General features: G+C 43.8%; 2 long non-coding RNA genes across 5 annotated transcripts in view; one reads left to right on the top strand and one right to left on the bottom strand.

Annotated features, from left to right (window-relative positions):
* LOC123568364 (uncharacterized) overlaps positions 1–26,226 on the bottom strand; it is a 39,292-nt gene that overhangs the window by 9,112 nt on the left and 3,954 nt on the right. For 2 of the 3 annotated variants that reach the window (XR_010577908.2, XR_010577910.2), the window contains exons 2-3: positions 21,054–21,254; positions 19,082–19,164 (exon numbers count right to left, since the gene is read on the bottom strand). This is a non-coding gene — a long non-coding RNA (uncharacterized lncRNA). Of the gene's footprint in view, positions 1–17,660; positions 17,799–19,081; positions 19,165–21,053; positions 21,255–26,226 lie in introns of those variants that run through there. The other variant, XR_006691665.3, reaches the window with a different exon arrangement.
* LOC107127242 (uncharacterized) lies at positions 1,136–25,805 on the top strand. Of its 2 annotated transcripts, none has more exons than XR_012418937.1 (4): positions 1,136–1,250; positions 1,936–2,061; positions 9,212–9,308; positions 24,282–25,805. It is a non-coding gene; the product is annotated as an uncharacterized lncRNA (long non-coding RNA). The 2 variants fall into 2 exon arrangements; XR_010577901.2 differs by having other exon boundaries at positions 1,136–1,270.

Below are 26,226 nucleotides of genomic sequence, written 5' to 3'. Positions count from 1 at the left end.
ATCTCCGGGCTACAGTGTCTCCATTCATAAAATGGTGCTAACAATAGTGTCTATCTCAGAAGGTGTTGAGACAGTATTGCTGAAACACTGAGCACAGTAACTGAAACACAGTAAGTGCTGCATAAGGAAAGCTACCTCCCACCCACCCCAGCCCTGATTAAATCTAACTCTGCCTTGAAGGCTGAGAACAGAGGCCCCTTTTCCTCAGAAGCCCTCCCTGAAGTTTCAGGCTTGGGCTGGGGGCATCACCTTGCTATTTTCCCAATCATAACACTTAACAAACCAGATTGTGAAGGTCAGCTTAATTGTCCCTGTTCCTTAGTTCAAGAAAATATCCATGAGGCAGGTCACCAGTCTTGTTTGTCTGCCTCAGAGTTGACTGTCAGAGGTGGGCAGGTTGGTTACTGTAGAAAAGACAAGAAAGCAGAGCTGGATGGATGTAGGAAAGTGAGGATACTTTAAAGCGGGGTCTCAGCCTATGCATTATTGACATTTGGGCCAGATAATTCTGTTGTAGGAGCTGCCCTGTGCATTGTAGGAGGGTTAGCAGCATCCACACCTCTACCCACTAGGTGCCAGTAGCACCTGCCCCCCAGCTATGGCAACCAAAAATATCTCAATACCGACAAATGTTCCCTTGGGGACAAAATTGTCCCCGTTGAGAACCACTGGCTCAGAATGACTTAAGTCAGTGGTTCTCAAATGAGCATGCATTGGCGTCTCCTGCATTGGACTCTCAGAAACACAAATTGCTGGGCCTCATCCCCAGAATTTCCGGCTCAATGTGTCTGGGGTGGGGCCTGAGAACTTGCATTTCTAACGAGTTCCTGGGTGCTGGTTGGGTGCCAGTTGGGAACCACTGTCTTAAAGGCCAACAAAGCTTTATTCTCCGTAACATTAAGTGAGTACTTTTTGGTCTCAGGCCAGAGTTGGCAGAGTAAAGAGAAATCCCACAGACTCGGGGTCCCGAGGAACACATTTACATGAGACTCCCCTGAGTCTGTAGGCATGGAGGAGATGGCAGGGAGGGAGGCAGGGGTCAGCCTGGAGTCAGGAACAGCCCCACTGGGCAAGGGCAAGGTGATGGGAGGAGCCCTAACCCCTATCCCTGCCAGTCATACCCACAGAGAGTCCCAGCGTTCGACAACATTCATTCAATAAAGATTTGCCGAGCACAGCTAAGTGCAAGGTACTCTTCTGGGCACCGGGATTCCATGAAGGACACAGTAGAAAAACATCGCTGCCTTCATGTAACTTGCTTTCTGATGTGGTGAGACAGGAAATAAGAATGCTAAATAAATTGTGTAACCTGTTAGAAAGCAATATGTTCTATGAAAAAAATAAATGAGAGTAGGTGAGATTGGAGGTGGGAGGGTGATTACAATTTTGAATAAGATGGCTAGCAGTGGTGTGCTGGTAAATGCTGAACAACTGGCTTTCTGCAGGAAAAAGCCCTGATTTGTAGCAATGGCCAATTTCAATGGTGGAAATATCCTTGCCATGGAAGATCAAAGCTATAAATTTTATTTATTTATTTAGAGACAGGGTCTTGCTCTGTTGCACAGGCTGGAGTGCAGTGGTGCGATCGTAGCTCACAGCAGCCTTGAACTCCTAGGTTCAAGTGATCCTCCCACGTCAGCCTCTACCTCGGCTGGGACTACAAGCACACATCACAATGCCTGGCTTATTTAAAACTATGAATTCAACATCATTAAATGGGAAATTGGGAGTGCACATTAGCACAGTATTATGTAGTATACCTACCATACGGATGTAGTAGATGTAAATAACCTCAAGTATAGGTAATAGTAAAATGTAAAATAATTAGGCAATGAGGTGTTTCGAGTATGTTTAAAACCTGGGCTGCTAATACAATTTATTTAGTTATAAATTCACATAGTTTAGTTTTCACTAATGTCTGTGTTTACTAACCAGCTGGCAAATTTCCTGGAAATTTAACAATCAGCTCTTGGGAACTGGGACTAGCCAGCCCTGGTGTACCACTGGTGATTACCGAAGGCCTTGCTGAGAAAGGGACATCTGAACAGGAACCTGAAAGAGGTGAGGTGAAGGCGTAAGGCCTGGGGACATCTGGGGACCAGCACTCACTGGGAAAAGCACTTGCCTGGGAAAAGCAGCATCTCAGGCTGGTGTGTCCACATATCCATGCTCTTGTCCTTGCTGTGCCCTGAGCCTGGACAATCTGTCCTCCTGATATGCTTAGTGACAGCCATCAGGGCCAGACTTCCAGATGACTGATGGCGTAGAATTCTTTATTTCTCCCACGCCTCCTTACATCCTTTCTGGAAAAACAGGTGGCTATGAAGGTGGTATGAATAAATGAATGACCACAAGTAAACAATCAGTGTTCTTCTGTGATCCCATAGCACCTTGAGCCCAGTTGTTTTTAGCTCTTTACATTATTATCCTGTTCTTCTGTCCGTATCGGCCTCCCCCAGCACCCCACGGAGCCCGATGTCAGGCGCATGAAAACCCCTGGCTCATAGCTGACGTTCCAGGAGAGCTTAGTTATTGAATGGGTCACCATGACCTCAACCTGGGCTGGTTTAAGGCATGAGTGGGTTTTAGTGATCGCCCTTCTGTTGGGTGAAGTCCACAGGCTGAGGCCCTTCTGCTGGAGCAGCCTCGTTAGCATGATGGCTCACCCCCTGGCCTGTGCAAGTGAGGCCAAGGAGAGTGTACCCAAGCAGGCCCCAGCCCCAGCCCTAGCTATTCACACACACCCACCACCTGTTGGGCTGTGGCTTGGGACTTCATTGAGTCTGCGTTACCTAACCCTTGCAGCAACCCAGCAGGTGGGGATCCTTACCCCCATGTTACCTATGAGGAAAATGGGAGGACAGAAAAATCACCCGGGTAGTAAGTGACAGAGCTTTCCCTTTGCTGCATAGGTTGGGGAAGAGCTGGCGGAATATTCTGTAGAATATTAACTGTAGTAATGCCAGGCAGCATGGGTACCTGCTCATTAGAACTGCAGCCACGCTTGGGAGCACAGCAGAAGAAATTAGTGATTCCGCTTGGGGCAGGTGGTCAGGGAGCTCTTGGACACCATAGAAATCACAGCCTGAGCTCTGACTTCTGGGCGGAAAAGGTGTGGGGGCTCTGGGCCCTCCCACTGGAAACCTAGGTGTTGGTGGGACCTCAGAAGTGAGGATTTTCATGAAGCTGGCTCAGGATCTGGCCCCAAGTGCCTTATTTATTTATTTATTTATTTATCCACCAAAACAAGCTGAGGTAATATTTTTAAAATGTTAACTTATTTCCTCTGGTGTTTTCCTGTTAATGCAGTATGCTGGTCTGAGTCCACACCTCAGTGGAAGGGGTGTCAAGGATGAAGGCACAAATAGTGCCCTGCCCCCTCTGTCTTTCTGGTTTTGCTTTCTAAAACTTTGTGTCCTCAGTGGAACAAAGAGGATTAGGATTAAGGTATCTCCAAAATGTCTGGGGAGAAACAGTAAAGGGAGACAGAAGGTTCCCCCCATCTAGTTGGGTTTGAGGAGGTAGAGGATGAAGTTAATGAGAGCAGGGTGGGCCAGTCTAACATGGGGAGTCCCCAGGCACTGCAGGTCCCACAGAAAGTTTTGGGAAGCCCGAGGCAGGAGTGCTCTACCTCTTTCCCTGGGGGAAGAACCCTGGGGGAAAGCAGGAAGACCCCATGAGGGAGTGGCTGCAGACCCAGAGGAGTCCTTTGCTCCAGCCTGGCATGGAGGCAGTCGAAGGATCCTCTGCCCTTGTGAGGCATAGAGATGATAGAGGGCCCTGCCAGACCTCAGGGACTGTTGGGACAGGAACAATGCCTGTGGGCACTGCTTCCTTAGGACCAGCAGGATACTGGGAGTCTCATCAGAAGCCTAGCTGGACCAGTGAACTAAGAACCAGCTCCCATGTCTCTGCCCTGAGTCCTGGCGTGGCATGACTCACTGAAATTTAGCCACAATCCCAGGAAAGAGGGTGAGAGAAACCTCAAATGGATGACATTTCAGTTTCTGTTACCATGGGAGTATAGTGGCTTCAAGTAAAAATTAGGTCAAGTTACAGAGTCATAAACTACAGAAAATATTTATCAAGCCCCTAAGACTTTAGGCACTGGGGTTGGGAGTGGGGAAAATCAGTAAATTGGGGACCTGTCAGCGGTCCCTCTGTCTACGTTCCTGAATTAGAAGTTATGCCAGGGGTTGGCTTCTATAGAGGGTCCTCTGTATGCATGGTAGTACCACTGATGTGTGTTAGGCACTGACTTTATGCCAATCCTTGCACCAAGAACACCCTTCTTCCTGTTTTAGACAGGTTCTTGGGGCTAAAAGACCAAGCACCTTTTGCAATACAAAGTGGCTGTTTGGGGTTGAATTGTGTCCCCACAAAATATATGAAAGTCTTAACCCTGGTACCTGTGTATATGACCTAACATGGAAAAGCAGTCTTTGCAGATGATAAGATATGTTTGTTAGGGTGGGCCTGATGCAGTATGGCTGCATTCTTATAAAAGGGGGGAATTTGAAGATAGGGACAGACATGCATTCAGGGAGAACGCCATATGAAGATGAAGGCAGAGATCGGAGTGATGCACCCACAAGCCAAAGATTGCCAGCAAACCACGAGAAGATAGGAGAGAGGCACGGGACAGATTCTCCCTCATAGCCTCAGAAGGAACGGACTCCGTCAACACTCTGATCTCAGATTGCTGGCCTCCAGAACTGTGAGACAATAAACTTCTGAATGGCTTAAATAAATTTAAGCCACCCATCTGTGGTACTTTGTTATGGCAGCGTAGGATACTAATACAGTGGGTGACAATCCCACAAAGGGGAAAGATGACTTAAATACTCCTTCTCATCCATCAACACAACCCAATGGTCCTATAGGCACAACTATATCTACCAAATATTTTGGGTGTGTTTAAACATGGGCTAGTTATGAAGTAGAGGAAGAGATGGTTACCATGACAATAAATTTCTGAATGGCTGAAATAAATTTAAGCCACCAATCTATGGTACTTGGTTACAGCAGCCGAGGATACTAATACAGTGGGTGACCCCAGAGGCTTTGACTTAAGCCATGGAGTCGTGAGCCACAGAGCTAACCACTATACTGCTGTGCAGCTGGATTCTACAGAATAGAATGTCTCTTTTCTCTCTGCTCCATTAACCCTTCTTTACTTCTTCCCATATCCTTTGCACTATTTTTAATTGAAATCATCTCCATTCTTTCTTATCAAAGACTTCACTCAAGTACCCTGTGATCCTTCCTCTCTGGGTCATCGGGAGTTCCAGAAACACCCATTGTACTCTCGGACCCCAGGAATGTAGCTTATGCTGCTCCCTGCCTGAAATGCTCTCTACCGTCTGCCAGTGGCCACCTATTAAATCTGAATCATCCTTCAAGTCAGATTTACTGTCTCCCTCCTCTACCATCAACAGCATTAAAAAACTAAGTCTTTGCACACTCAGAATCGTTGTTGGGAATGGACATAGCTGACTTCTTAAGTGCTTTGGATATTTCTAGAAGGTCCCAGAGAGCAGGTGCTTTAAAACTTCCCCACATTCTAAGACAACTGAATCTGTGACTTTAACCTGGAGTTCTTCACCCCTTCTTTCTCTTCTGGTTTCTCAAATTTGCCTGCCCATGAAAAAGAAATATCTTCAAATGACTCTATACTTGGCATATATCTACCCCATTAACAGATTTTTTTCAATCCAGGCAAGAAACCCTTATTCCACTTCCTTCCTAGCTCCTTCCTGTATTTTAACAAGGTTTTGTCATCTCCTTGTGCTAGCCTCAGCAGAGATGATTTGGCTGGATGAGCATTTTATTTTGGCATTTGAAGATGGTGTTGGTGGAGCCTTCCATCCGTATACTGTGAAAGAATACAAACAGAACTAAACCATCCAGTTTCAGGTCCTGGATCCTCTCCAGTTTCAGATGAAGGCAGAAACCCTGCTCCTCCAGAACTGCAGCGTGGCCAGTGCCCTGAGAGCAGACGAGTGGGGAGCCAGAACGACTGTGGCCGCCTCTGCGCAGTGGAACACTGGCCCTTGACAGCTGCAGGGGTCTGGAGGAGCTGCTGGCCTGGTGTTTTGCAGGGCTTGTGCTGAGAACTCTTCTCCTTTTTTGGAAAACAAATCAAACCCTGCAAGGAAACCTCAGGCTGGACAGATTTTCCTTGAGACGAATCCACTCTGATGTGTCCTCTTTCTGCCACAACCTTTGAAAGTTAAGGCCACTTTGTGCTGCTGTAGGCCACTTCTCTGAGGAGCCCCAGAGTCTCTGAATCTTACAAGTGCTGACTGAAAGAAGCCTGCACTTGCCTAACAAAGGGGAAAGATGACTGAAATACTCCTTCTCATCCACCAAGACGGCCCGGTGTTCCCACAGACGCAATTACATCTAACAAGTATTTTGGGTGTGTTTAAAGCATGGGCTAGTTATGAAGGAGAGGAAGGGATGGTGGGTGCCTTCTTGTTTGCTTTTAAAATTCTGTATTTGACAGGAATACTCTGTGCTGGTATAATGATGAGACTCTAGAGAACAGTAGTTTTTATAGGATAAAAGTTTAGTTCTGGCTGGGCGTGGTGGCTCACGCCTATAATCCCAGCACTTTGGGAGGCTGAGGCGCGCCGATCATTTGAGTCTTGGAGTTCGAGACCAGCCTGGCCAACATGGTGGAACGCTGTCTCTACTAAAAATAGAAAAAAATTAGCTGGGCGTGGTGGCATGTGCCTATAGTCCCAGCTACTTGGGAGGCTGAGGCAGGAGAATCGCTTGAACCCAGGAGGCGGAGGTTGCAGTGAGCCGAGATCGCACCACTGCACTCCAGCCTGGGAGACAGAGTGAGACTCCATCTCAAAAAAAAAAAAAAAAAAAAAAAAAAAAGAAAAGAAAAGGAAAAAAGTTTAATTCTGCTTCATGGACTAGCCCAGAGGTTGTCTGGTAGTCAGTAGTCTGATAGGATGGTCCTGCCACTCTCATTGTATCTCTCCCTGCTCAGGGTCTCACTCAAACCTCTATATTCCAGTCAAAGGAAAGGGAGAAACAAAAGTTTTGCCCAAGGTTCTCACATCCCATTAGCCCAATACTAGTAGCATGGCCACCTCCAGTTGCAGGGATATTGGGAAATGTAGTCTCCAGTGGCATGCCTATGTGCCTAGCTAAAAATAAAAAAAATTGTATCATTGAAGAACATAATGGACAAGTCCTAGTCTCTGCCACCCTTTCTTTCACTTATTCACCCACTCAAGGAATTACTTACTACGTGCCAGCCATATGTTTGGCACCGTTTTTACTCAGTTGCTGATGATCCGGCAATGTATATGAACACATGCCCAGCTAAAGTCACATTGTGCTGCATTCTCTAATAATTCAAACACTGTGGATCTTCAGGGAAGGAAGGGCTCATTCCTTTCTGGAGAGATGTGTCCATTTGTTTACAGATTTATTGAGCACTGTGGTCAGCAGCCTGAAGATGGTCCCCAGTGATCTCCACCTTCCAGAATTTACATCCTTGTGCAATCTCCTTTCCTTGAATGTGTGCTGGACCTAGTGACTCACTTCTAGCAACTGGAATACAACAAAAGTGACAGAATGTCACTTTTGAGATTAGGTTACAAGAGGACTGTGACTTCCACCTCACTCTTTCTCAGACTTCAGTCTGGGGAAATCCAGCTGCTTTGTTTTGAGTAACATTATGGAGAAATTTGTGTGGCAAGGAAATAGTATCTTCAGTCAACAGTCAGCAAGGATCCTAACATCTGCCAACACCACGTGACTGAGCTGGAAAGTCGATTTTCTGAGGACTGCCAACAGCCACCCGAGTGAGCTGGGAAACAGATCCCCCCCTGCCGTTGACCCTTGAGACTGTAGCCTGACAGACACCTTGATTACAGCCTTGTGAGAGATCTGCACCCCAATCACCCAACTAAGCTGCACCTGTTCCTGAATTTCTGACTCAGAAACTGTGAGATAATAAATATTGTGAATTTCAAAAGCTAAGTTTTGGGGTAATTTGTTATGCAGCAATAGATGACTGATACAAGTACCTACTATTTTCAGGTAGTATGTGACGCCATTAAAATGTGAAAAATGAGTGATGCTTCATTTTGTCACTGTGTCTGGGGAGAGGGGAAGACAGCAATATATATACAAACATGGTGCTTATGATAGAAGGTGGTCATTGCGGTGATGGAGAGGTGCTGAGTGTGAAATAGGAGCACAAAGGAAGAGCTCCTTATCCAGAGGAGGAAAGGAGATGAGGAGAGACATCCTGGAGAACACAAACATTTTCAGAGAAAATTGAGGGAGGGGTCATTCTATGGAGAGGGGACAGAGTGACTAAATGCCTGGAGGGGAAACAGTACAGAATCTGCTTGGGGATGGAGTGCTATCATTTGTGTGTACAACACGAGGTAAAGGAAGATGAGGCTGGAGAAGTGACTAGAAAGTAACCTAGTCTCATGCCAGCAATGTATTTCTATTTATTTATTTACTTTGAGATAAGGTCTCACTTTGTCACTCAGGCTAGAGTGCAGTGGCATGATCTCGGCTCACTGCAGCCTCTGCCTCCTCGCCTCAAGTGATCCTCCCACCTCAGACCCCAAATAGCTGGGGCTACAGGCGCCCACCACCATGCCTTACTGATTTTTTTTTTTTTTTTTTTTTGTATTTTCTGTACATATGGGGTTTTGCCATTTTGCACAGGCTGGTCTTGAACTCCTGAGCTCAAGTGATCAGCGCACCTTGGCCTCCCAAAGTGCTAGGATTACAGGCGTGGGCCAGCGTGCCTGACCCACTAATTTATTTTTAAATAATCAATATTATGAAATCCTGCCTTGAGTAAAAGGAGGTAACAACAAAAGAGTTAATGAAGGCATATTCTCAACAGTCCAACACCTGAATTTTAAGAAGCCAGTTTCAATTACCTATAAAACACCAACAAGTGTAATTTGTTTCATTGTTTTTCTCATAAAATTTGAGCCAGGAACAGTTGACATATTTCCATTGAATAATTGTGGTTCCTATTGAGAAACCAGCTTAGACAAGCTGTTTGACGGATTTGCAACTGGAAAATTGACCCTTTCAGCTTTAGGTTCTCATGAGTCAATATTTTGAAAATCTGAGAAGTTTGGGAAGAATTGTATGTTTGCTGTTGTTGTTGTTGTTTGTTTGTTTTGAGACAAGATCTCACTTTGTCACCCAGGCTGCAGTCAATGGCGTGATTTCGGCCCACTGCAGCCTTGACCTCCTGGGCTCAAGCAATCCTCCCACCTCAGCCCCTCAAGTAGCTAGGACTACAGGTGAGTACCACCACACCCTGCTAATTTGTGTGTATGTGTATTTTTTGTAGAGACAGGGTTTTGCCATGTTGCTCAGGCTGGTCTCAAACTCCTGGCCTCGAGTGATCCTCCCTGCTCAGCCTGCCAAAGTGCTAGGATTCCAGGTGGGAGCCACCAAGCCTGACCTGGTTGATTATCTTTTTCTTTCTTTTCTCCCTTTCTCTCTCTTTCTCTCCCTCTCTCCCTCCTTCTTTCCCTCCTTCCTTCCTTTCTTCCTCTCTCTCTCCTTCCCTTTCTTTCAATTTTGCAGACTATCAAAGGCTCCAATAACATTTCTAGACTCTAAACCTCAGCTTTGCAAGGCATGAAGAAGAAACCAAAGCATTCCTCTCTCCCCTGAGAGAAGGATTAGCTCCAAAGATTTTTAAACTAGCTCTCAGGAGGTTCTCTGGATCATTACTGCTCACAAGTGCATCTAATGACTCAGTAGATAATGAGGTTATTTGAATGAAGACTACAACACTATGCTTATGGGTACGATTGGCCTAGAATAGGAGAAATTTAAAAAATTAACCTTAAACTTAAAATATTTTACAATATCACTTCAAAATGATTTTCTGTATCTAAAATCCTTATTTATTTATTTATTTATTTATTTTTTGGAACAGGGTCTCACTCTGTCACCCAGGCTGGATGGAGTACAGTGGTACGATCTCAGCTCACTGCAACCTCTGCCTCCTGGGTTCAAGTGATTCTCCTGCCTCAGCCTCCTGAGTAGCTTGGATTACAGGCATCTGCCACCACGCCCAGCTAATTTTTGTATTTTTAGTAGAGACGGGGTTTCACCATGTTAGTCAGGCTGGTCTTGAACTCTGACCTCAAATGATCCACCCGCCTCAGCTTCCCAAAGTGCTGGGATTACAGATGTGAGCCACTAGGCCCAGCCTAAAATCCATAATTATTAATATGAAATAATGTTCAGGTGCCCCCTCACCTGTGGTGCACACAGTTCCTTGAAGCTGGGGTCTGTACTTGTGCTCGTGCTTGTGGGAGCAGGGGTTTTGAGTAGACTCCCGGAAACAAAATATCGCCTGCTGTGTTGGGTTTTGCTGGAGGCTGCATACTCCTCCTCCAAATGGAATTGGGCAGCCCTCTCATATGATGAAGTTATTTCTTCCTCTGTCTCCCATACATGAGTGTCTTGTGTTGCTATTACCCCCTGCAGGAATGATACTAAAATATTATCAACCAAAAAGACAAATGCATTGGCCAATCAGAATGGACATAGTGCTTGCTAGAGAAGCATCCTGGGGTCTCTCTTCTATGCCAGTTATTATCCATTTTGTAGGGAGATCTGGGGGCTCCAGAGGAGGGACTAGGTGACAAGGTGTTTCTCAGGGGCTCAGGGGCTCCTAGGGGGTTCAAATTTGTACAAGTTGAATAACGTTGTGGTTTTGTTTTTTGTTTTGAGACAGGGTCTCACTTTGTTGCCCAGGCTGGAGTGCAGTGGTGTGAACACTGTTCACTGCAGCCTTGACCTCCTGGGCTCAAGCGATCCTCCTGCCTCAGCCTCTTGAGTAGCTGGGACTATAGGTGTGCACCACTATGCCTAATTTTTGATTTTTTGATTTTTTTGTAGAGACAGGGTTTTGCCAACACCTGGGTTTAAGCGATCCACCCACCTCTGCCTCCCAAAGTGCTGGGATTACAGGTGATTAATGTTTTAATGTCTGTCTTCCCCACCAGACCGTGAGCAGCTTGAGGGTATGAGCTCTATTTTAGTAGTCTTGAGTATCTCTACTATCTAACACAACGTCAGCCCCTAGTAGGCACTTAGTAAATATTTACTGTGCAAAATGGAAATATGCCTGTTTAAACATTTGGTGTTTGTTGGGGACTCTGCCTTAAGCTAGCTACTGCCCTAGACAATTTGGGGGATGTAAACAGAATTAAGAGTTGGCATTTATTTTTGATGAGTTTTCAGTCTAGTTAGCAGACTCTAGTAGAAACTGTCTTGTTCATCTTCATTGCCCTGTGCCTGATGCAGTGCCTGGCACATAGCAAGCACTCAGTAAACATTTGTTGTAAATTCACGTGTCTGGGCTAGAAGGGTTGCTTCAGACTGGTCATTCTTTGTCTACCCCTCCAAATCTGCCAGCCCAGCAAACTCAGCTCCACAGAATTACTCCCAGTGATCCAACAAACTATTACGGTTAGCCAGGAACAAAAGCCACTAGGAAAATAATGCATCACTTTTCATCTGGATGTTTCCAAAGGAACTGAAGTATTAAAGTCACAGTTGTCCCAATCAGATCATCTTTTCAAAGGAATTACAGGGTTGTGAGCCAACAGCAACCACATACACCTTTGCAGTAATCAGAACCAGCGTTCTCAATGCTGAAAGCAAAATCAAGTAAACAAGGTTGTGTTGTGGACTTCCTTGACCCAGACTTTCAGGAAGGAGCTGACACACTGCCCAGACTCGCGCTCACCCACATCGCTCAGAAGCCAAACAAACTCGAGAAGCTCGTGTTTTCCCAGCTGTATGATGCACTCACTTCACCAAGTGACTGGCCAGAAAACAAGAAAAAGAAAAAAGAAAAATCCCTCGTTCAGACCAGTCAGGGGAAGAATTGCTTCAGCTGGCCTTTGCTTTTTATTTTCATGAAGTATCAAGAAATCTAAAAATGGAGGAAGTTAGATCTATGACTTTTAGTCACTTAAAAGGAAACAAAATATCATTTTTTTTCTTTTAGAGAGCTGATCGTGTTATTACGCTGCCTTAAAACTTCAGTGGCTTTCTATCTTATAATCTTCAAACCCCTTGGTATCACTTCCAGGTCTTTCATAACTTGTTTAAAACAATCTTTCTAGCCACATCTGCCTCCTTTCCTCCTTTCCTCCACATCTGCTCAAGAACTGAAAGCTGTTCTTGAGCTTTGCCAGGCTCCCATGGTCTTAAATACTGCATGTGCTTTCTTGCCTACATGCTTTTTTGTTCATGCTATTCCTTTTGCTTGGAATACCCTTCCTTGCCTTGATCACTAGGAGAACTACAACTCATCCTTCAAGACGAGTTCAAATGGCACTGTTACTCACCCCAACAGCAGATTTAGCTTCTCCTTCATCTGTCTCCCCTTAGGACTACTTTGTATGTACCTCTTACTGCACTTGCTCTCTATATCATTCATCCACTCATTCAACAACATTCACTGTCTTTGCACTTTGTACCAGATACTATGTGAGGTGTTGAGGATCCAAGTGTAAAAGTCCCCATCTAGTGGGGCATGCAGACAAGTAAATTGATTGTTATGAGACAGAATTGTGTTTTTGGTAAAGGTAAGCACAGGTTGCTTTGGAAAATCCGAGGAGGATCACATGCCGCAGTCTGATTGGAGGGAGAGAATCCAAAGGGCTTTTTGGAGGAGATGACACCAGAACAGTGTAAAGAACAAGGGGTTTTTGTGTCCATTCTTGGCAGAGCACTCCTGAAGAAAAGAGTTAATCATAGCTCATATCAAATCAAGTCGTTTATTCTATACATGTTCACTGAACTCTTTGCTAGGAGACAAACACTCCCAGGAGCAGCTTAGGAACTAGGCAGAAGCAGTCAGGAGTGAGATAAGTGGGTAAGACAAATAAGAGAGGAAATCAAGGATGAGTCTCAGGTTTCTAGTTTAGGCAAATGGGTGGTAGTGGATTAGGGCTGGCATGTGCAGTTGGGCAGGTTGTGGACTCACAGATGCAGAAGGAGGCACAAGTTCAATGAAGAAGAGCCTTACACTTGATCCCACCACTTAAGTACCACCACTTAATATATGATGTTGGAATGGACCACAATTGAGACAATTGTTTTGTTTTATTCAAAGCAAGCCTTGGCTAGGTGCAGTGGTTCACGCCTATAATCCCAGAATTTTGGGAGGCCAAAGCAGGTGGATCATTTGAGGTCAGGAGTTTGAGACCAGCTTGGCCAACAAGGTGAGACCCTGTCAATACTAAAAATACAAAAATTAGTCAGACGTGGTGGTGCTCACCTGTAATCCCAGCTACTTAGAAGGCTGAGGTTGGAGAATTGCTTGAACCTGGGAGGCGGAGGTCGCAGTGAGCCAAGATCATGCCATTGCAATCCAGCCTGGGCATCAAAGCAAGACTCTGTTTCCAAAAAAAAAAACAACAACAAAAAAAAGGCAAGCCTATTCTTTCTTAAGTGAAACAAAACATCCACTTTCCTGCTATATTCACTTGGCTCCTTAATTTTCACACATAAAAAATCTCTACTGTGAATCACTCAAGTCTTTTACACATCCCTCTGCCTTTAGACCATTTTGACACCTCTACCAGAGATTTTAGGATTTCCTGCTTAAATGAAGCTTGAAAACTAGGTATAAAACTGAATACTCAGTTATTAATATTGTTAATAATGGGGTTATTGGTATAATAGTATTAAAAACATCCATGATTATTAAATTCATAACCAAAAATTGCCTTTAGTTTTTAGAATTATTTCAAGCTACAATTTGATCATCTCGTAATAGGGGTAATGCCTTTTCTTTTTGAGATGGGGTCTTGCTCTGTCTCCAAGGCTGGAGTGCAGTGGCATGATCTCTGCTCACTGCAACGTCTGCCTCCCAGGTTCAAGCAATTCTCCTGCCTCAGCCTCCAGAGTAGCTGAGATTACAGGCGTGTACCAGCACACCCCCACTAATTTTTGTATTTTCAGTAGAGACAGGTTTCACCATATTGGCCAGGCTGGTCTCTAAATCCTGACCTCAAGTGATCTATCCACCTGGGCCTCCCCAAGTGCTGAGATTACAGGCATAAGCAACCGCATCCAGCCCAGTAATGCCATTTTAACCCCACATTTTATTTTCCTTTTATTGTATTTTTTTCTTTTATATAGTGGAAGAAATCTCAGCAGGAATTTGATCACCAAAGATCCTTTACTAAAGCTAAACCTTTCAAAATAATTGAAATACATCCTAATGTACCCTAAATAATTTCCTCCTCAAAGTTTGGCTCTTTCTAAAACATGCCTTGGGTTGCCATTTGACTTCCTGTTACATTTAGACAGAAACGTAAATCTTTTAGTAAATATACTGCTTTAAGATGTATCCAGGCCTCTCAAAATCAGCTCTTTATTATTCTTGATTGCTATTCTTTGCCTTTTCCATCCCTTTCTAGAACTGCAGGGCCCCAACATATGTATCTCATAAAAATAGAAAATATAGTCTACAAAAGACAGCTGGGGTGGAAAGTGTAGCGATCATCGCTTTGTCATTGCCTATTTTTTCTCTTCAGCCTCACTGGCAACGTATTTAATTTGCTTTTTGTTATGAGCCCTATCCTCTTTTTTTTCTGTATTTTGTTCTTCAAATGTACTTCTCTTTGAAGCTGTTTATTATGGACTGTATTTTCTTTTTTAAAAACATTTCAACTTTTATTTTAGATCGGGGGTACATGTGCAGGTTTGTTACATGGTTATATTACATGATTCTGAGATTTGGGGTGTGATTGACCCCATCACCCAGATAGTGAGCATAGTACCCAATAGGTAGTTTTTCAACACTTGACCTTCTCTCTCCCTTCCCCCATGGTGTATATGTGCCACATTTTCTTAATCCAGTCTATCACTGATGGACATTTGGGTTGGTTCCAAGTCTTTGCTATTGTGAATAGTGCCACAGTAAACATACCTGTGCATGTGTCTTTATAGCAGCATGATTTATACTCTTTTGGGTATATGCCCAGTAATGGGATGGCTGGGTCAAATGGTATTTCTAGTTCTAGATCCTTGAGGAATCGCCACACTGTCTTCCACAATGGTTGAACTAGTTTACAGTCCCACCAATAGCGTAAAAGCGTTTCTATTTCCCCACATCCTGTCCAGCACCTGTTGTTTCCTGACTTTTTAATGATCACCATTCTAACTGGTGTGAGATGGTATCTCATTGTGGTTTTGATTTGCATTTCTCTGATGGCCAGTGATGATGAGCATTTTTTCATGTGTCTGTTTGCTGCATAAATGTCTTCTTTTGAGAAGTGTCCATTCATATCCTTTGCCCACTTTTTGATGTGGTTGTTTGATTTTTTTCTTGTAAATTTGTTTAAGTTCTTTGTAGATTCTGGATATTAGCCTTTTGTCAGATGGGTAGATTGTAAAAATGTTTTCCCATTCTGTAGGTTGCGTGTTCACTCTGATGGTAGTTTCTTTTGCTGTGCAGAGGCTCTTTAGTTTAATTAGATCCCATTTGTCAATTTTGGCGTTTGTTGCCGTTGCTTTTGGTGTTTTAGTCATGAAGTCCTTGCCCATGCCTATGTCCTGAATGGTATTGCCTAGGTTTTCTTCTAGGGTTTTTATGGTTTTAGGTCTAACATTTAAGTCTTTAATCCATCTTGAATTAATTTTTGTATAAGGTGTAAGGAAGGGATCCAGTTTCAGCTTTCTACATATGGCTGGCCAGTTTTCCCAGCACCATTTATTAAATAGGGAATCCTTTCCCCATTTTGTGTTTTTGTCAGGTTTGTCAAAGATCAGATGGTTGTAGATGTGTGGTATTATTTCCGAGGGCTCTATTCTGTTCCATTGGTCTATATCTCTGTTTTGGTACCAGTACCATGCTGTTTTGGTTACTGTAGCCTTGAAGTATAGTTTGAAGTCAGGTAGCATGATGCCTCCAGCTTTGTTCTTTTGGCTTAGGATTGTCTTGGCAATGCAGGCTCTTTCTTGGTTCCATATGAATTTTAAAGTAGTTTTTTCCAATTTTGTGAAGAAAGTCATTGGTAGCTTGATGGGGATGGCATTGAATCTATAAATTACCTTGGGCGGTATGGCTATTTTCACAATATTGATTCTTCCTATCCATAAGCATGGAATGTTCTCCCATTTGTTTGTGTCCTCTTATTTTGTTGAGCAGTGGTTTGTAGTTCTCCTTGAAGAGTTCCTTCACATCCCTTGTAAGTTGGATTCCTAGGTATTTTATTCTCTTTGTAGCAATTGTGAATGGGAGTTCACTCATGATTTGGCTCTCTGTTTGTCTGTTATCAGTGTATAGGAATGCTTGTGATTTTTGCACATTGATTTTGTATCCTGAGACTTTGCTGAAGTTGCTTATCAGCTTAAGGAGATTTTGGGCTGAGACAACGGGGTTTTCTAAGTATACAATCATGTCGTCTGCAAACAGGGACAATTTGACTTCCTCTTTTCCTAATTGAATACCCTTTATTTCTTTCTCTTGCCTGATTGCCCTGGCCAGAACTTCTAACACTATGTTGAATAGGAGTGGTGAGAGAGGGTATCCTTGTCTTGTGTCAGTTTTCAAAGGGAATGCTTCTAGTTTTTTCCCATTCAGTATGATATTAGCTGTGGGTTTGTCATAAATAGTTCTTATTATTTTGGGATATGTCCCATCAATACCTAGTTTGTTGAGAATTTTTAGCATAAAAGGCTGTTGAATTAAGGAGGTAACTTCTGACATATTATAAATAGTACCATTTAAAAATAAAGCTTTTATATTACTCTCTTGGCTGGGCATGGTGGCTCATGCCTGTAATCCCAGTACTTTGGGAGGCCAAGGTGGGGGGACCATTTGAGGTCAGGAGTTTGAGACCAGCTTGGCCACTACGGCAAAACCATGTCTCTACTAAAAATACAAAAATTAGCCAGGCATGGTGGTCTGTGCCTGTAATCCCAGCTACTTGGGAGACTGAAGCAGGAGAATTGCTTGAACCCAGGAGGCGGAGGTTGCAGTGAACTGAGATCGCACCACTGCACTCCAGCCTGGGTGGCACAATGAGACTCTGTCTCAAAAAATTAAAAAAAAAAAAATAAAGCTCTTACATTACTCTCTTAAATGTCAAAGAATTCTTAATACCACAGCAATTTGATACCAACTAGAGTGATTTGATATCCATCATCTAGTTAAAATTATATAAACAAGCTCTTTAATATACATTTTCATCATTTTTCTCCATTTCACTTCTACACAGAAGTTCATTCTAAAATAATAATGTTCAAAAACCTTTTATTTATCATTCTATTATACTTTTCTACTTCTACAACAAAACAAAATAAATATGTAAGTTAAATGCTGCAAGTGTTTTAAATTTTTTCCGAATTTAGTTATGATTAGCACAGAATTAACCAATACAACAGAGAAATATTATAAATTTTTATGCATAATTGTTAAACATAAAATGTTTTTATTAGAATTACATATATTGATAAGCTGAGTAGCACTTTTTCTCAATTGCTTCTTGTATCCATGAATGAATTATTTATTGTTAGAATGAGACAGGGTGTAGTATCCATTCTATTTCTATTTGTTATTTTTACGGATAGAAACATTGAAAAACTGTGTTCACATAAGTAAGTAGGTAGGAATAGATTTCATAGCATTGACACTTAAGTTTAAACTATTTCATAGATATAAGACAAAGATCACATAGTCATTTACCACAAAGATGTTTTAAATGATCTATCAGCTGACAATTCAGTTCTGATGTCCTTCAATTCTGTTGAAAGCAAAGAATTGAAAGCCACATGACTTGCAAATAGATTTATTTCTCAGTCATTAGAATCCAGTTAAATACTGATATTTGGAAGTGTCCTTTTTTTTTTTTTCTTTCTGAGACAGGGCGCCACTCTGTCACCCATGTTGGAGCACACTGGCACCATCACAGCTCAGTGCAACCTCTGCCTCCCAGGCTCAAGCCATCCTCACACCTCAGCCTCTCAAGTAGCTGGGACTACAGGCGTGTGCCACCACGCCCAGCTAATTTTAATTTTTGTGGAGACGGGGTTTTGCCATGTTCCCTAGGCTGGTCTTGAACTCCTAGATTCAAGGGATCTGCCTACCTCAGGCCCCCAAAGTGCTGCGATTACAGACACAAGCCACCGTACCCAGCCTGGAGTTGTCCCTTTGTAGCACAGAGATTTCTCCACCTTGGAGCAATGCCCCAGGGTAAGTCTGGTCAGCAGTGAGGTGTGATTTTCTTTTGTAAGGTGAGAGAATGAACCTAATGAGGGAACAGGAAGGAGAGGAGGACCAGAAGAAAGAGTCCTTACACATACTAATTTTTGGAAAGTGTACTTATCATAGTTCAGGATCTGTAATTGATTCTTTAAAATCCTTTGGAAAGTCCTCAAATAGTATACCAATTCGAAAACCACTGTTACAAAGATTTCTGCCAAGTATCGTCATTTGTTAACTTGACAATAGAGCTTTTTTTAATTTATTTTTTTCTCAGAAGACCTATTAATATCTGTAAGAGCCAACATTCTTGGAATACTCCCTGGGAAATGCTACTTTAAAGATTTGATTAATAAATCTTAATTGGCTCCCCAGTTAGATAATAAAATCTACAGCTGTGAGCCAGAGGGTGTTGAAGTTGTAGGAGAACATATATAATGATGATGATGATGACAATATTGATAGCTATTACTGATTACGTCAGTTTCGTATAGCAAAGACCGACCCTAACAAACACAAGTGAATACCAGCAATGAGGTGCTTGTCTCACACAACAATAAACTCCTGGCCAGGTAGCCCTGGAGTAAAACAGTAGCTCAACAAGGTCATCAAGCACCCAGCTCTTTCTCTCCTGCCACGTCATCAACCTTAGCCGTGAACCTTGTGCTTGTTGCCTCATGACATCAACAGGGCTGCTCTACCTCCAGCCTCACAGTTAAGTTCCAGGCAAGACGAGAGAGCGGGGCAGACAGAGAGAGAGGAGCAAGGACTTGTGGCTTAGAAGCTTTGCCTTTTTATTTGGAAAAGTCAAAGACAGGTACTTACATCTCATTGGCCATAGCTGAGTTTTCTGGCCACCCCCAGCTGCAGGGAAGCTGGGAGTTTGGGTATTTTCTCTTCGACACTTTCTAGTAGAAGAAAGCAAAGAAGCAGGTGTTTGAGAAGGGATTTTGAGTGAACCAGTTTAGAGGATCTGTCACATCCTTCTATTCTGAGCTAGACATTTTATACATATTACATTTATTATAACAATCCTATGTGATAGGTTTATTATCCCCATTTTTCAGACAAGGAAATGAAAACTCACTGAGGTAAAGTAACCTCACAAGGTACTATAACTGATTTGTGTGAAAAAACTGGGATTGGAACAGTTCTTCTGATACTAAAGTCTGTGCTTTCCATCTCTGACCACCGCATGGGCTGTTTTGCTCTACATCCTGATACATTCCATGTCCTTCATAGCACAAGACCTAGAAAGTTCTGTTGGTTGCCGGGCGCAGTGGCTCACGCCTGTAATCCCAGCACTTTGGGAGGCTGAGGCGGGCGGATCACGAGGTCGGGAGATCGAGACCATCCTGGCTAACACGGTGAAACCCCATCTCTACTAAAAATACAAAAAATTAGCGGGGCGTGGTGGTGTGTGCCTGTAGTCCCAGCTACTCGGAGGCTGAGGCAGGAGAATGGCGTGAACCCAGGAGGCGGAGCTTGCAGTGAGCCGAGATGGTGCCACTGCACTCCAGCCTGGGCGACAAAGCGAGACTCCGTCTCAAAAAAAAAAAAAAAAAAAAAAAACCCGAAAGTTCTCTTGGAGTGCAGAGACTCCCAAAGCCTGTGCCAAGAGCAGAAGATTGGGGTGGGAAGGAGAGAATAAGAAAGACTCCCTCGGCCCCTCTTCCCCTCTCCCACGTAACTTAATCTTGACAAGAGCGGGTCACAGGAGAGAAGGGCAGGGAAGGAAGCAGCAGCTCTCCGCTGGGAACAGGCCACTGGGGCTCCTTTTGTGATTCTGACCCTGGACTTTCAAGTCACCTGGACTCTGCAGGCCTCAGTCTTGCTCTTCAGAGTGTATTTCCATGATTTAAGACAAATTCCCAGGACCTATGTTTGGGAGACTGCAGATTTGTGATCTTGTGGGAAGTGAGTGTGATCACTCCTGAGGCAGCGTCCCCGTGCTCCGGAAGCTGTACCTTAGAATCCACCTGGCGTGAGACACCTTTCCGGCCCCTCCCCTCCCCTCCAAGCCCACCATGGACTCAGAGATAAATTCACTTCAGGGGCTCTGGGCTGTTGTGACCTAACAGGTCATGACTGATGAAGCAAGGGAGCCCCAGAAACTCCACGTGAGGGCACAGACCTCCAAAACTTTCTGGAATTCAACTGCTTCTCACAACTGTTAGTCTGGTCCAAGCCAGCATTGTCTTCCACTTAGATGACTGCAATGGCCTTCTATTGGTTCTCCCTGCAGCCACTTTGCCCTATAGCCTATCTGCCACAGAGCATCCAGGGTGATCATATGAATGCCTCGGACAGGCCGTGATGTCCTCTGCCTCAACCCAATAGCAGCTCCCTTTTTCTTTCAAAGTAAAAGCCAAAGTTTTGACAAAGGGCTTCTAAGGCCATACCCAATCTGCATGCTGTTCCTCACCTTCCCTGCCCCTCCCCCCATACCTTTCTAACCTCACTTTCTACCTCTTTCACCCTCTAAGACATCTTCCTGCCTCAGGGCCTTTGCACAGATTATTCTTTCTGTTGAGATCATTCTTCTCTCAGAGATCCAAATGGCTCTCTCATCTCCTTGAAGGCTTTGCTCAAAATGCCACCTTCTCATTGAGGCCACACCAACTACCCTGATTTTAAAATTCCACCCCCTCCACTTCTTCCCCCAACATGACCAGTCCTCCTTACCCTCCTCTGCTTTTTCCATGGCACTCATACCTTTCTAATACAGTATGTAACTGATTTATTTATTTAGCCTATAGACTGCTTCCTGCCATGTGGCAGAGACAATAACACTCACCAAATATTCCATGTGCTTCCTCACATTTGCTAGTTTTTTTGTTGTAGGCGAGGCTGTGTGATTAGTCCTGAGAGAAAGCATTGTGAGTCACTTCCAAGCTGCAGTACTGACAAGCCCATGGGAAGTTCTTCGGTCTCACTTTCCTCTGCCATCACAACTAAGGAACCTCAGATGAAACCTCTTGGGCCCCTGAGTCACTGCCTGGAAGACAATTGCCTTGTAGAATCACAATGGATTTTGTGCAAAAGAGAAATAAATAAAGCATTGTTTTGTTAAGCCACTGATACTCTGCCCTTATTAATACAGTATAACTTAGACTTCCCTGACAAATAGACCCCATTAGAATATAGGGTCCATGAGACCAGGATTGTCGTCTGTTTTGTTCTCTGATATATTTTGAACACCTGGATCAGTGCCTGGCACATAATAATCCCTCAGTAGATTTGTTGAATTAATGAATAGACTCCTGGACACAGGCCAGCATCCCTGACCCAGTCCAGTTTCTAGCTTCCTCTGGTGTGTAACAAATTCCCAGGACCTATGCTTGAAAGCTCCTTATGAGTAGGGAATAAATTGCAGTCATCTTGTATTGTGCCCAGTTTCATAAGGCCTTGTCCATTGTTACTATTCAGTAAATAGGGACTGACTGACTGACAGAAATAACTCAGTGCTAGCCCAGCTCTCTCCTGCAGTCGTCAGGTGGAAAGCTCTCAGCAGGAGAAGGAAGATGGCCAGTTCTAGTTCACGTACTCCTACAGTTTCAGCACAGAATATTGCTTCACCAAGAAAACTAAGGCTGTTTTGCCTGATCCCCTTCAGTGCCTCACTCTCTGACCTAAAATCTGGCCTCTCTCTGTACCTGTGCTCACGCCTTCACTGCCCTGTTCAAGGGCACTAAGCAGGGTACACTATTCTTTCCAGATTTCTACCTCCCATTCATACCTCAGGCCAATATTTTCTGATCTCTGACACTGCAGTTGTACTGAGCTTCCTCTTGGTGATGGCACCCAGGACCTTCTGATTGCCAAATGCAGTGGGACTTTTTTTTTTTTTTTTTTAATTGTGTGACGCACTGGAGACCTTCAGCTAATCTCCTTGTCACCTGCTACTACTTTGGCTCCCATGGCACCATCCTTTCCAGGTTCTGCTTATATCTCCTTGGCCATTCCTGTGCCTCCGTGGGCTCTTTTTCCTCTGCTCATTCCTTCAGGGTCCTCCAGGATGCTGTCCTCAGCTCACTGCTATGGGCACTTGACACAATTTCCTCATGGTTTCAACAACCTCCTGGATACTGATGATTGCCAAATCTTTGTCTCCAGCCCCAGTCTCTCTCCAGAACTTTAGCTGATTTACGTATCTGCCACCTGGAGAGACCCACCTGGAGGTCCCATGACTTGGGTGTCTTTTATGCACCCTCTCATATCTTCTTGGCCTAATTTCTGAGTCCATTAGTGGCTCTGGCAAGTGGTTCTACCCTGGCTTTGACTCAGTTTACACTGACAGTAACTTTTTTCAACAATTGGCTTAGACCATGCTTTGTACCTTGGGGCTTCTCAGATGTCCCTGGATGCCTAGTCATTCTGGTTGCCTGTGGACATGGCTAACACCTAGGCGTGTGCAACCCAGGTTGGGGGTGGGGGTTGGGGATAACATTTCTTGGGGAAACTGGATTACTAAAGTACAAGAATCAGTGGATAACTGCCTCTCCCTCTTATCTCTCAGGTGGACAGTCCTGAAATGCAGCATAAATGCTTCTTGGAGGCCCCAGGGGCCCAGCATCAGTGTCCCATGGCAGTGACCAATATGATACACATCTATTACTGGATTTCCATTTTTCCATTTTTCTTTATCCCACCCTCCCTGATCCCTCTCTCTGTTCTTGGGATCACTTCCCAGATAAATGACCCATGCATAAACCTTTGTCCCAGGCCTTCCTTTGAGGGAATCAAGGCTAAAATATCCTTTAGGCCCCTCTATCTCAATATGTCTAAAGCAGGACTCTTGGTCTTGCCCTCAATCCAACTCTTCTTCTTCTACTCTTACCCCAATCAGTCATCAAAGCTAAAAACTAGAGACTCATCTTTTCCCTCTTTCTCATCTCGATTTCAAGTCAATCCTGAATCTGCCCCTCTACTCCTTTCCTAAGACCACCTCACCCAAGCTGCTGCCTCCCCTCAGTTCTCTCTGCCTCTCCCCCAATCCTCTCAAATCCATCCTACACCCAATCGCCAGTGTGAAATATCTCAAGCGCAAATTTTTTGCCACAGTATCCTTGACTTAAGCCCCTTCAAAGGCTCTGTTGGTAGGATAAAACCAAGCACCTTGTTATGACATGGGGCCTCCTGGGACCTGCCCTTTGCCCACCTCTTCAGAATCATGGCTGAACTGCTTATGCTTTCCAGCACCATTCCCATTGTGCACTCACCAGAGAGGAAGAAAATACTTATTTTGAAGAGACCTTTTATTTTGTCTGCTGCAGAGCATCCCAACAGCATAGCTGCTATGAAGACAATGTTGGAAGAGCTATTCTCTAGACTTTTACATTCACAGGGCCTTTCTGGAGTCATAGCTTCACAATACACAGATGACAGGACAGTCAGGATGAGGGTTGGAGAAAGTACTGGAGGTACAGTCAGCACACCTGGGTTCCAGGCCTGCTGTGACACTGGCTAGCTGTGAGACTGTGGGTAAATTTCCTGGTTTCTGTATTCACAAAGTGGGAAAATGCCATCTAATTGCCACAGGGTGTGTGATGAGCACATAAAAGTAATGATGATGATGATGGTGATGGCTAACATTTATTGAGCACTTACCAGCAAGGCAATGGCAATGAAGAAGGTACCTGGTAAGCAGGTCATAGCTCTGCTGCTAACTTAGTAATGTTTTCTCAGTAAGTCATTTCCTGTGTCTTGACTTCAGTCTCACCCTGCAAGCAGTCGAGTTGAACTAGTTCAGGGCTTTTGACTGGGAGGTCACTAATATCCTTGATAATATAAGATAAAGTTCTGAGTTTATGAGCAGCTAGCACACTGAGCTATTGCTTGTCCTAAAGTGGGTGAGCATACATCCGTTTTTAGCATCATTGGGATGCACACAGTGTGTTGAAGGTGACCTCACCAGCCCTTACATCAGCCTCCTTCCCCTGTGAAAAGAAATGATTGTGTCCTGAGCGAGAAAGTTAGAGATACTGAATCTCTTGCACTTTTTTTTTTTTTTTTTTTTGTCCAGCACACAGTAACAATGAGGGTAATTCTGCCAAAAAAACAACTTTTCTTGGCATGCATTGTGCTGTTCAAATCCATGGAATTTATTGCCACATCATTGCCAAGTTGGACAAATTCTTATCAGAGCCCAGTCAAATCCAAGGACAACTCAAGGCCTGCCATCTCTCTGCATGATGTCCACGCTTCTCGTGTGGCCTCCTCACCCACCGTGGATTCTGCACACCTTCCTGAGGGCCTGGTAACAAGGAAGACGGACACTGGTACTCTGATCCTTCACCACTCAGCTCTAAAATGATGCCTTTGCTATAACTTTAGGGTTTTGTTTTGTTTGTTCATTTGTTTCCTCCCATCCTTCAATACCTTATTATTTCCCTGTATGAAGTGAAAATGTGATGGAGTAAATATATTGACTATTTTCTCTGTTCTGTTACTACCAAAGTCACACTCCCCATTTTGACTCATTTCTTTTCATATTTGATTATTTTCTGACTAGTTTCTGATCATATTTACATGATTTTCAATAACCTGCTGCTTCCTACATAATTGAGGTGGTCAGAATAAAAATCCCGAAGTGGGCATGAATTGGAAGACATTTATCCAGCCATGGTGAGGGGAGTGAAACTGCATCCATGGCAAAGAAGATACAAACTGGGCAGAGTGATTGTCCCTTTATTTCTCCAAAAGCCAGGGGTTTGTAGAAGAGCATTCCTGGGTGGGCTTTCCTGACAGGGAGAGCTAAGGGCAGAGAATCTAGGATAACACTTGGCCTTCATCCATTCCATGACACCTTACACCTTTGGCATCTATTTGGCTCTTGGTAGGATGGGGGAAATATGAGATGAAGAAAGAGGAGATTTGCCACCTCTGACTTCCCCTCATGACTCCCAGGTCACATTAGCACTAACACTAGTTATATTTTAAAGTGTCTTATTTGTTTATGTCACAAATAATTGTTGAACACACACTGTGTATATACCAGGCTCTGTACTAGACACTGGAGACACAATGCAAAGCAGCCATACTCCCAGCTCTGTGGAGTACTCACGATGTAGTGCATGCAAAAAGACAATCAGATGTGGAAAGTGTCCAATGAGTTCTGTAGAATGTGGCCCATTAGATCTCTTATTTACAGCATTGTGGCTGGTATAATTAAATTATTTGAGCCATTATTTGTTAGTGTTGGTCTTCCATTTTCAATTAAAAATCCCATAAGGACTGTAAGTCCTAGCATAATGCCTAGCCTGTGAGGAAGAGCTCAATAAACATTTATGAAGAAGGAAAGAAGAGGAGAGGAGGGAAGAAAGGAGGGAGGGAAGAAGAAGGGATGAAATAGAAAGAAAAGAAAGAGAAATCAGTTGTAGTGGTTCGCCCCTGTAATCCCAGTGACTTGGGAGGCTGAGACAGGAGGATTGCTTGAGCCTAGGAGTTTGAGGTTGCAATGAGCCATGATTGCATCACTGCACTCTGGTTTGAGTAACAGAGTGAGACCCTGTGGAGAAAGAAAGGCAGGAAGAAAGTAAGAAATAAAGGAAAGAAAGAATGAGAAAGAAAACTAAAGAACGAAAGAATGAAAGAAAGAGAAAGAAAGGAAAGAAAAAGGAGAAAGAAGGAAAGAAAGAAAGAAAGAAAGAAAGAAAGAAAGAAAGGAAGGAAGGAAGGAAGGAAGGAGGAAAGAAAGGGAAAGAAAGAAAGAGAAAGAAAGAAAGAAAAAGAAAAGAAAGAAAGAAAGAAAGGAAGGAAGAAAGAGAGAGAGAGACAGGAGAGGAGAGGGAAGGAAAGGAGAGGAAAGGAGAAAGGTAGATTAGTGTCCTGGAAGAAGGGTGAAAGGACACTGTGAATAAACTCTGGGCATGTAGAGGGAAGCTGGGTGCTGACAAGGCAAGGAAATGGATCTAAGTGAGAGGAGGTTAAGGCGGCAGGCACTAGGTGTATAGGAAGGAAGTGGATGT

Source organism: Macaca fascicularis, chromosome 1, assembly GCF_037993035.2.
Source record: "Macaca fascicularis isolate 582-1 chromosome 1, T2T-MFA8v1.1".
In the NCBI taxonomy this organism is placed as follows: domain Eukaryota; kingdom Metazoa; phylum Chordata; class Mammalia; order Primates; family Cercopithecidae; genus Macaca; species Macaca fascicularis.
Note: the sequence above shows the minus strand (reverse complement) of the source record. Positions and strands in the feature narration are given on the sequence as shown.